General features: G+C 44.6%; 1 non-coding gene across 1 annotated transcript; it reads right to left on the bottom strand.

Annotated features, from left to right (window-relative positions):
• Positions 1–6,829: 6,829 nt before the first annotated feature.
• Positions 6,830–6,959, bottom strand: LOC149297815 (small nucleolar RNA SNORA35). The gene has a single exon (XR_016272483.1). It is a non-coding gene; the product is annotated as a small nucleolar RNA SNORA35 (small nucleolar RNA).
• Between the last annotated feature and the right edge of the window lie 432 nt (positions 6,960–7,391).

Genomic DNA, 7,391 nt, shown 5'->3' with positions numbered 1-7,391 from the left:
AATGCTTTTTTGGATTGTAATATTCTGCTCTGTGTCCAGTCAGTTAAAGTTGACAGTCTTATTTTTAATAAAGCTTGCTTTTATGACCTCCAACTACTGCCAAATTACAGATACTGTAAGTTCACATTTCTATTACAAGTTGATAAATTTGTTCTCAAGGATATTTAGTGACATGATCCTTGTGAAGCCGTTAGGATTGAAACTGCAAACTCAAAGTGATAACAGAATGTAATGTCTAAAGGTTTTTATTTTCATTAAGCATAATCTCAAGGAGACTAACTATAAAAGGAGCTCCCCTTCAAATAAAACGTGATTTATCTAAAATCTGCCAGGTTCATTTTGAACCTGTTTTATAAGGTAACACAAAGATACGGCCTTCAGAAAATTATGTATTTTATTGATTTCAAATTAGAACTGTTATGTGGAAACAAACCACTCTGCCAAGACAATTTAACAAAATTTACACAATTTCCTTAATGCTGGATCTATTTCTTTTGATTTATAATATCCTCAAACATCTGTACATGGATTTAAGTAGCCAAGAACATATATTAGGCATATAAAAATTGTTAGTTAATAGTAAATAGTAAAATGTCACTAAAGTAACCAGAAACATATACCAACAGCCATAACATGATGTCCAGCTGCCTACTTTTGTGTAGGCCCTCTTTTGCTGCCAAAACAGCCTTGACCTGTCAAGGCAATGACTCCACTAGACCTCTGAAGGTGTGCTGCGGTATCTGGCACCAAAACTTAACAGCAGATCATTTAAGTTGTGAGGTGGGGCCTCCATGGATCGGACTTGTTTGTTTAGCACATCCCACAGATGCTTGATTGGATTGAGATCTGGGGAATTTGGAAGAAAAGTCAACACCTCATTGTTGTGTTCCTCAAACCATTCCTGAACCATTTTTGCTTTGTGGCAAGGTGCATTTTCTGCATTATCCCGCTGAAAGAGGCCAATGCCATCAGAGAATACTGTGTACATGAATGGCAGGTCCCATAGTTTCCTTGGGGAACATTGCCCAAAGCATCACACTGCTTCCGCCAGCTTGCCTTCTTCCCATAATACTGTCGCGTCTGTATCACTAGAGGTACTCACCGCAGGAGTTATTCTGCCCAGAAAACTGCTGTATAGGGAGAAGCCCCAACAGCGGTAATCCAGGACTTAGATGATCCCAACAGTGAGACAGCCTCCGTGAACACAGGTAGCAGGTAAGTACTGAGTATGAAAAACAGGTACACAGGAGCTGGTAGTCAGGCAATCCGGAACGATACACAGGAGCAGATAGTAAGACAAGCCGGGTCGGTACACAGGAGCAGGTAGTCAGACAAGCCGGTTATGTACACAGGAGCAGGTAGTCAGACAAGCCGGGTCGGTACACAGGAGCAGGTAGTCAGACAAGCCGGGTCGGTACACAGGAGCTGGTAGTCAGGCAATCCGGAACGATACACAGGAGCAGATAGTAAGACAAGCCGGGTCGGTACACAGGAGCAGGTAGTCAGACAAGCCGGTTATGTACACAGGAGCAGGTAGTCAGACAAGCCGGGTCGGTACACAGGAGCAGGTAGTCAGACAAGCCGGGTCGGTACACAGGAGCAGGTAGTCAGACAAGCTGGGTCGGTACACAGGAGTAGGTAGTCAGGTAAGCCGGGTCGGTACACAGGAAGCACCGGCAAAAGCACAGAATCACTAGGCAAATGGGAGGTCAGGCAGGCAAGGGTCAAAAACAGGAATCGGCAGTAATCTCAGGTACACAGGTAGAAGACCACAACAGGGTGCCTGTGAAAGCACAGCAAGGATTTTAAAATCTGGCACCAAACAGAAAGCCCCGCCTCCAAGCTGTGTCAAGGCCACGCCTCCAGACATCCATCACGTCCACGGCACCAGCCAGAAGGATTAGCTGCGCCCCCAGTGGACGGACCGGAGGCCGGACGACAGGTAAGGGAACCCTTCCGGGAACTCCTGCATTGACGGGCAATCTTAGATTTGCCCATCGAGGAGTTCCTGGGACCGACCTTCCTTCTCCCGTGTCGGCGGTCGGTCTGCCCACCGCTGGCACGGAGAGAACATGAAGGTTTCTCGGGTGCCCGTGCACCATGAGCAGAAGTCCACTCGCTGACCACGGGACCGGAGAGAGAGAGAAGTATTGGGTCCCTCTGATCCGCGAGCCTGCGGCCAACGGGTCCCGAGGACGTGACAAGTACATCCTTCCAATCACATTACATCAATATGCGTTTGAAAATCAGGAAAAGAAGGGCATGGATGGTGGGCTTATTCGGTGGCGCAACAGGCCACTTGACTAGACTTGCTACCCAGGCCTTAGGCTGCCAACCCTCCCCTGACCACACCCACTGTCTCTATTTAAAAAGCACAGCTTATTTGATAACAGGCTGCTTTTGAATAAGCATGTAAGTGTGAAAAGCGTCAATAGTTGATCCTGGTCCTGTTTGGTCTCATTATATGTTCTGTGTTTGTTAAGATCCAACAATGACCTGCTTCTTGCATCTTCACTCATCACCTCCTCCCATGCCCGCCTACAGGACTTATCTCGCACAGCACCAACCCTCTGGAACTCTCTTCCCCTTGCTGTCTGACTCTTACCAGCTCTACCCTCCTTCAAACGCTCCCTAAAAACTTTTCTCTTCAGGGAAGCCTACCACTGACATAAACATCAAAACTTCTTTCTCACCCACTTACAACCCTTATCTCGCCCCACATTAACATCATTCACTACCACGCAGTCCTCACCTCCTGTTTCTCACCCCTTATCCACCTAGATTGCAAGCATGGCCGGCCCGACAATGGAGCCGAGTGGGGCAACTGCTCCAGGTGGCACTTTTGAAGCCCTTTTATTTTTTTTATTTTATTTTTTTTTAAAGCTGAAGATGACGTAATTTCTGGTTCTCAGCATTACAAGCCGGCACCGAGACCGAACAGGGAGACTCACCGCAGGACTGCTGAACGGTAAGTACAAGGGGGGGGGTTAGATAATAGGGGGGGGAGAGAGTAAGGGTAGATAATGGGGGTGCGGCAGGGACGGAGGGAGAGGGATGGTAGATAATGGGGGGGGCAACATTTTAAACTTCGCCCCAGGCGGCATTTTGTCTTGAGCCAGCCCTGATTGTAAGTTCCTGCGGGAACAGGGCCCTTCATTCCTCTTGTATCTGTATGTAAATTGCTATATTCTACTTGTCGTTATCTGTAACATTTTCATCTTGTACAGCCTTGTGGAATCTGTCGGTGCTTTATTGATAAAGTATAATAATAATAATAATGTCTAAGGACATGAATAAAGTGTGTTTTGATTTTACTTTGATGCACATTGCCCATGCATTTCTAGAGCTGGAGAGGAGTTTTTTTTACATTAAAAAAGGAAGAAACTCACATATATACTAACCTGTGTGTTCCAAACGTCACCTTTTATCCCCAGTGATCTCCTTATTAACCAAGGAGGGGATTAACAATTGCCCACCTTTTCCCATAACCTGTGCACAATGGAGTGGGGGCTAAAATGTATATAAATATTATATGGCAGCAGGGCCGGCGCGACAATGGAGCCGAGTGGGGCAACCACTCCAGGCGGCACTTTTGAAGCCCTTTTTTTAAAAAGCGAAAGAGAGAGAAAGGGGCGCCGAGTGGTTTTCGCTTACCAAGCTGTCAGTACCCGCTCGGCGCCCCCCTCTCTCTCTCCTCTGCGGCGAGTCTTCCTGTTCGGTCTCGGTGCCGGCTTGTAATGCTGAGTGCCGGAAGATTTCCTGCGCTCAGCATTACAAGCCGGCACCGAGACCGAACAGGGAGACTCGCCGCAGGACTGCTGAAAGGTTAGTACAAGGGGAGGGGGGGGGGGGCGGGGGAGAGAAAGGGTAGATAATGGGGGGGGCGGCAGGGACGGAGGGAGAGGAAGGTAGATAAGGGGGGGGGGGCATTTTAAAATTCGCCCCAGGCGGCATTTTGCCTTGGGCCGGCCCTGTATGGCAAACATATACCCATTATGTAGCTCCCTTTTACCCCAACACATGCCTAGTAGGCATCTTTGCCCTCCCACCCACTGAAGTGAAGGGAGATAAAACATTTTTTTAACCCCTTCAATCCCCTATAGACGTACCGGGACGTCCAAAAAACGCCCACAAAGAAACCCCTATGGACGTCCCGGTACGTCCAGCCCTTCGTGCAGCGTCAGGGACACATCCCTGCCGCTGCACGGGAGACCAGGCTGTTTGACAGCCTGGACTCCCCCCTGGCAGCAGAAGCCGGCATCGCCGCCTTTTTTTTGCTGCCCGATCTCCCGTAACAGCTTCCGGCATGAAAGCCGGTAAGCTGTTACGGTTGAAAGTGCCCGATCGTGGGGATATCCTGCCCTCTGATGAGGCACAGAGACGCTGCGATCTCTATGCAGGTCTGTGAGGACCTGCATAGAGATCACAGTGTGATCGGTGCAGGGGGATCGCGGGGAGGGGAGTGAGAAACCATGTCTCTCACTCCCCCTCCCGTCCTGAAAGAGAAAAGCAGAAAAAAAAAAGTTAATTCATTTAAAAAATAATATTAAATAAATCATTAAAATAATAATATATATAATACAAAAAAATTATAATGTGAGCTGTGATGTCATTGTGACATCACTGGCATGTTCAGGAGGTCCCTAGGAGGACCTCTAACCATTTCTGTGTAAAAAGAATATATAAAAAATAAAAAAAAATGTAAAAAAATTAAAATTTAAATTTTTTTTTTTTAAATCTATAAAAAAAGATAATAAAAAAATTATTCAAAAACCTTACTTCCCATTGCCCTAGCATAACATCTAGCCAGTATAACCCTTCTGCCCCCGTTCACAACCCCCAAACCCGTTAAGCCATAGGCATAAAAATTATACAAAATTGTACACCTTATAGTATGCTCCCTGGTGCTGGGAAAGTCTGGAAAATCTATATAAATTAGGTATTTCTGAAATCAGGACACCTGAATTAATAAACTTGGAGGGGATTTTCCATCACTTTACCTAATTTTGTGAGGATTCAGAGGGAAAATGTAAAAAAAAAATAGTTTAATTTTCTAATCTTCGCTAGTTTTTACTAAATTTCTCATTCTAAATTTTCAGCTAATCATCCAACTATGGTATCAAACGAAAGCTCTATCTCTCCTTGAAAAAACAATATATAGTTTACATGGGTACACTATTCACAGGAAAAGAGAATCATCGCTAAACCGACATACCCCAAAAATGGCAAAATTACTCTGGGCTTTGAGGTACCAAAAACCCCTGGGATTGAAGGGGTTAACAAAAACATTGGAGAGGCATGCAAAGTTTAAAATCACAGGTACTGCCGGGTTATGTGCAGGGATGCTCAATGGTGTTGTTTTTTAAGTGGAAGGATGAGAGGTTGTTGTATAGTGTGTACAGGGAACAGGGGAGGGCTGGCAGCCTAAGGCCTGGGGGGCAAGTCTAGTCAACTGGCCCATTGCACCATCAAAGCGGCTGCGAGCGACATTGAAAGCGGCCGTCGTGCGGCAGTCACACCACCAGCGCCTAATGAAATTAAAGTGGCCGGTGTGCACGCACCGCATGCCTCAGCTCTTCATCACACCCCTTTTAAGACGTGGGAAGAGGAGCTGAGGCATGGCCGTTGGGTCTGACAGCCGCATGATGCAGGGGCGTACCTAGAGTATTTGGCACCTGTGGCAGACCCTGTATGTGGCACCCCCCCACACACACTTTAAAACTGCATAGTTTCTATGGTTAGGCAAACATTGACAGGGGTACAGCATATTTGTTATCATTATATGCTTAGGGATTATGCGGTACCACTGTCAATGTGTGCCTATACATTGAGCCAGACACTGACAACCCCTATCACTATATACTAAGCCAAACATTGATGTGGTGTAGGCTTACCACTTTAGTGACTGGCATAGTATATAGTAGGGATGCACCGAAATGAAAATTCTGGACTGAAACTAAAAATTCAGCATTCACTTGGCCAAAACTGAAAAAAAAACCTTTAACCCCTTCGTGACAAAGGCTGATTTTACTTTTTGTACCCTTCGTGACAATGGCTGTTTTATCGTTTCTGCGGTGTTTGTGTTTAGCTGTAATTTTCTCTTAACCCATTTACTAAACCCACACAAGTTATATATTGTTTTTTTCAGGACAAGAAGGGCTTTTTTCATATGATGTAATTTCCTATAATAAAAATAATAAAATATGACGAAAAATTGAAAAAAAAACAAATTTTCTCACTTTTATTTGAAAAATCTTTTATTCATCATAAAAAACTACTGAAAAAACCTGCTAAATAGATTCTACTATTTGTCCCGAGTTTAGAAATACCCAATGTTTTTATGTTTTTTTGCTTTCTTCTACACGTTATGGGGCAATAAGTACAAGTAGAGTTTTGCTAATTCAAAACCATTTTTCTCTGAATCTGGTAATTCTGTCTCTATGTGGTATTTGGGGCATCTTTGAAGCCAGCAAATTAAATTTACCCCACCAAACCATATATTTTTGAAAACTAGACACCCCAGGGTATTTTAGATGCTGATAGTTTAACCCTTTCCATGCACTAATCCTACCACCAACCCTTGTCAAAGTTTGGGATAGTAATTGTTTTTGGTGTTTTTTTCACATACTTTGTACTTCAGGTGTGAAATTACAGCTCCTGGTATATGTTGCTGTCACACAACACCCAGATATGTGTCCAGCAACATCTCCTGAGTACATTGATACCCCACATGCATGGGTTTGTCAGATTGTTTGGGGGCAAAAGGGCCACATTTGGAACATGAGCAATTCAAATTCAGTAGGAATTTTACATCTGGGTAAAGAAAAATGCTTGTACCCAACTATCAGTAGGGACAGGTTACAAGAAAGCCTAGCCTATCTCCAAGAAGGGATTTGATCTAGCACCTTAAGTGGTCCCTCATGCCATGGAATGGATACAGGGTTCACTTGACAGTGCAAATAAAAACGCTTAAAAATGGTGGAGCAAATAAAAGCTAAAAAACAGTAAATGTAACAAAAAATTATAAAAAAATACAAAAATGGAGCAGGAACAAAAAAAAAATTAAAAATGGGAAACTGTGTGATACAGCTTGAAGCAGTCACCGACACAGAGTGCAGGTTTTCCAGGGCAATCTGGACAGTAAAATGTGGTGTCCTTTCTTTGCCCCCTGCTGTAGCATACCCTGCATCTCTTTTGGGGATTCTGCTTCTTTGCTGTAGGGGGGATTTTAAAAATAAAATGGGTAGCCCCAATTCTGTTGGTTCCCATCACTACTTGGGGACCAGGTGCATCACGGTACAAGATACCTGAAATTACTTCGAGCTGAAACTGCAAAAAAGACAGCTTCAGCCCAGTGTCTGCTTTTTTGTGCAGCAAAAAAGCGTTATAGG

This window comes from Sceloporus occidentalis, unplaced genomic scaffold (assembly GCF_023333645.1).
Source record: "Sceloporus occidentalis isolate IW3139 unplaced genomic scaffold, rSceOcc1.0.p SCAF_37, whole genome shotgun sequence".
Classification (NCBI taxonomy): Eukaryota; Metazoa; Chordata; class Lepidosauria; order Squamata; family Phrynosomatidae; genus Sceloporus; species Sceloporus occidentalis.
This window is presented reverse-complemented; position numbering and strand designations above follow the sequence as displayed.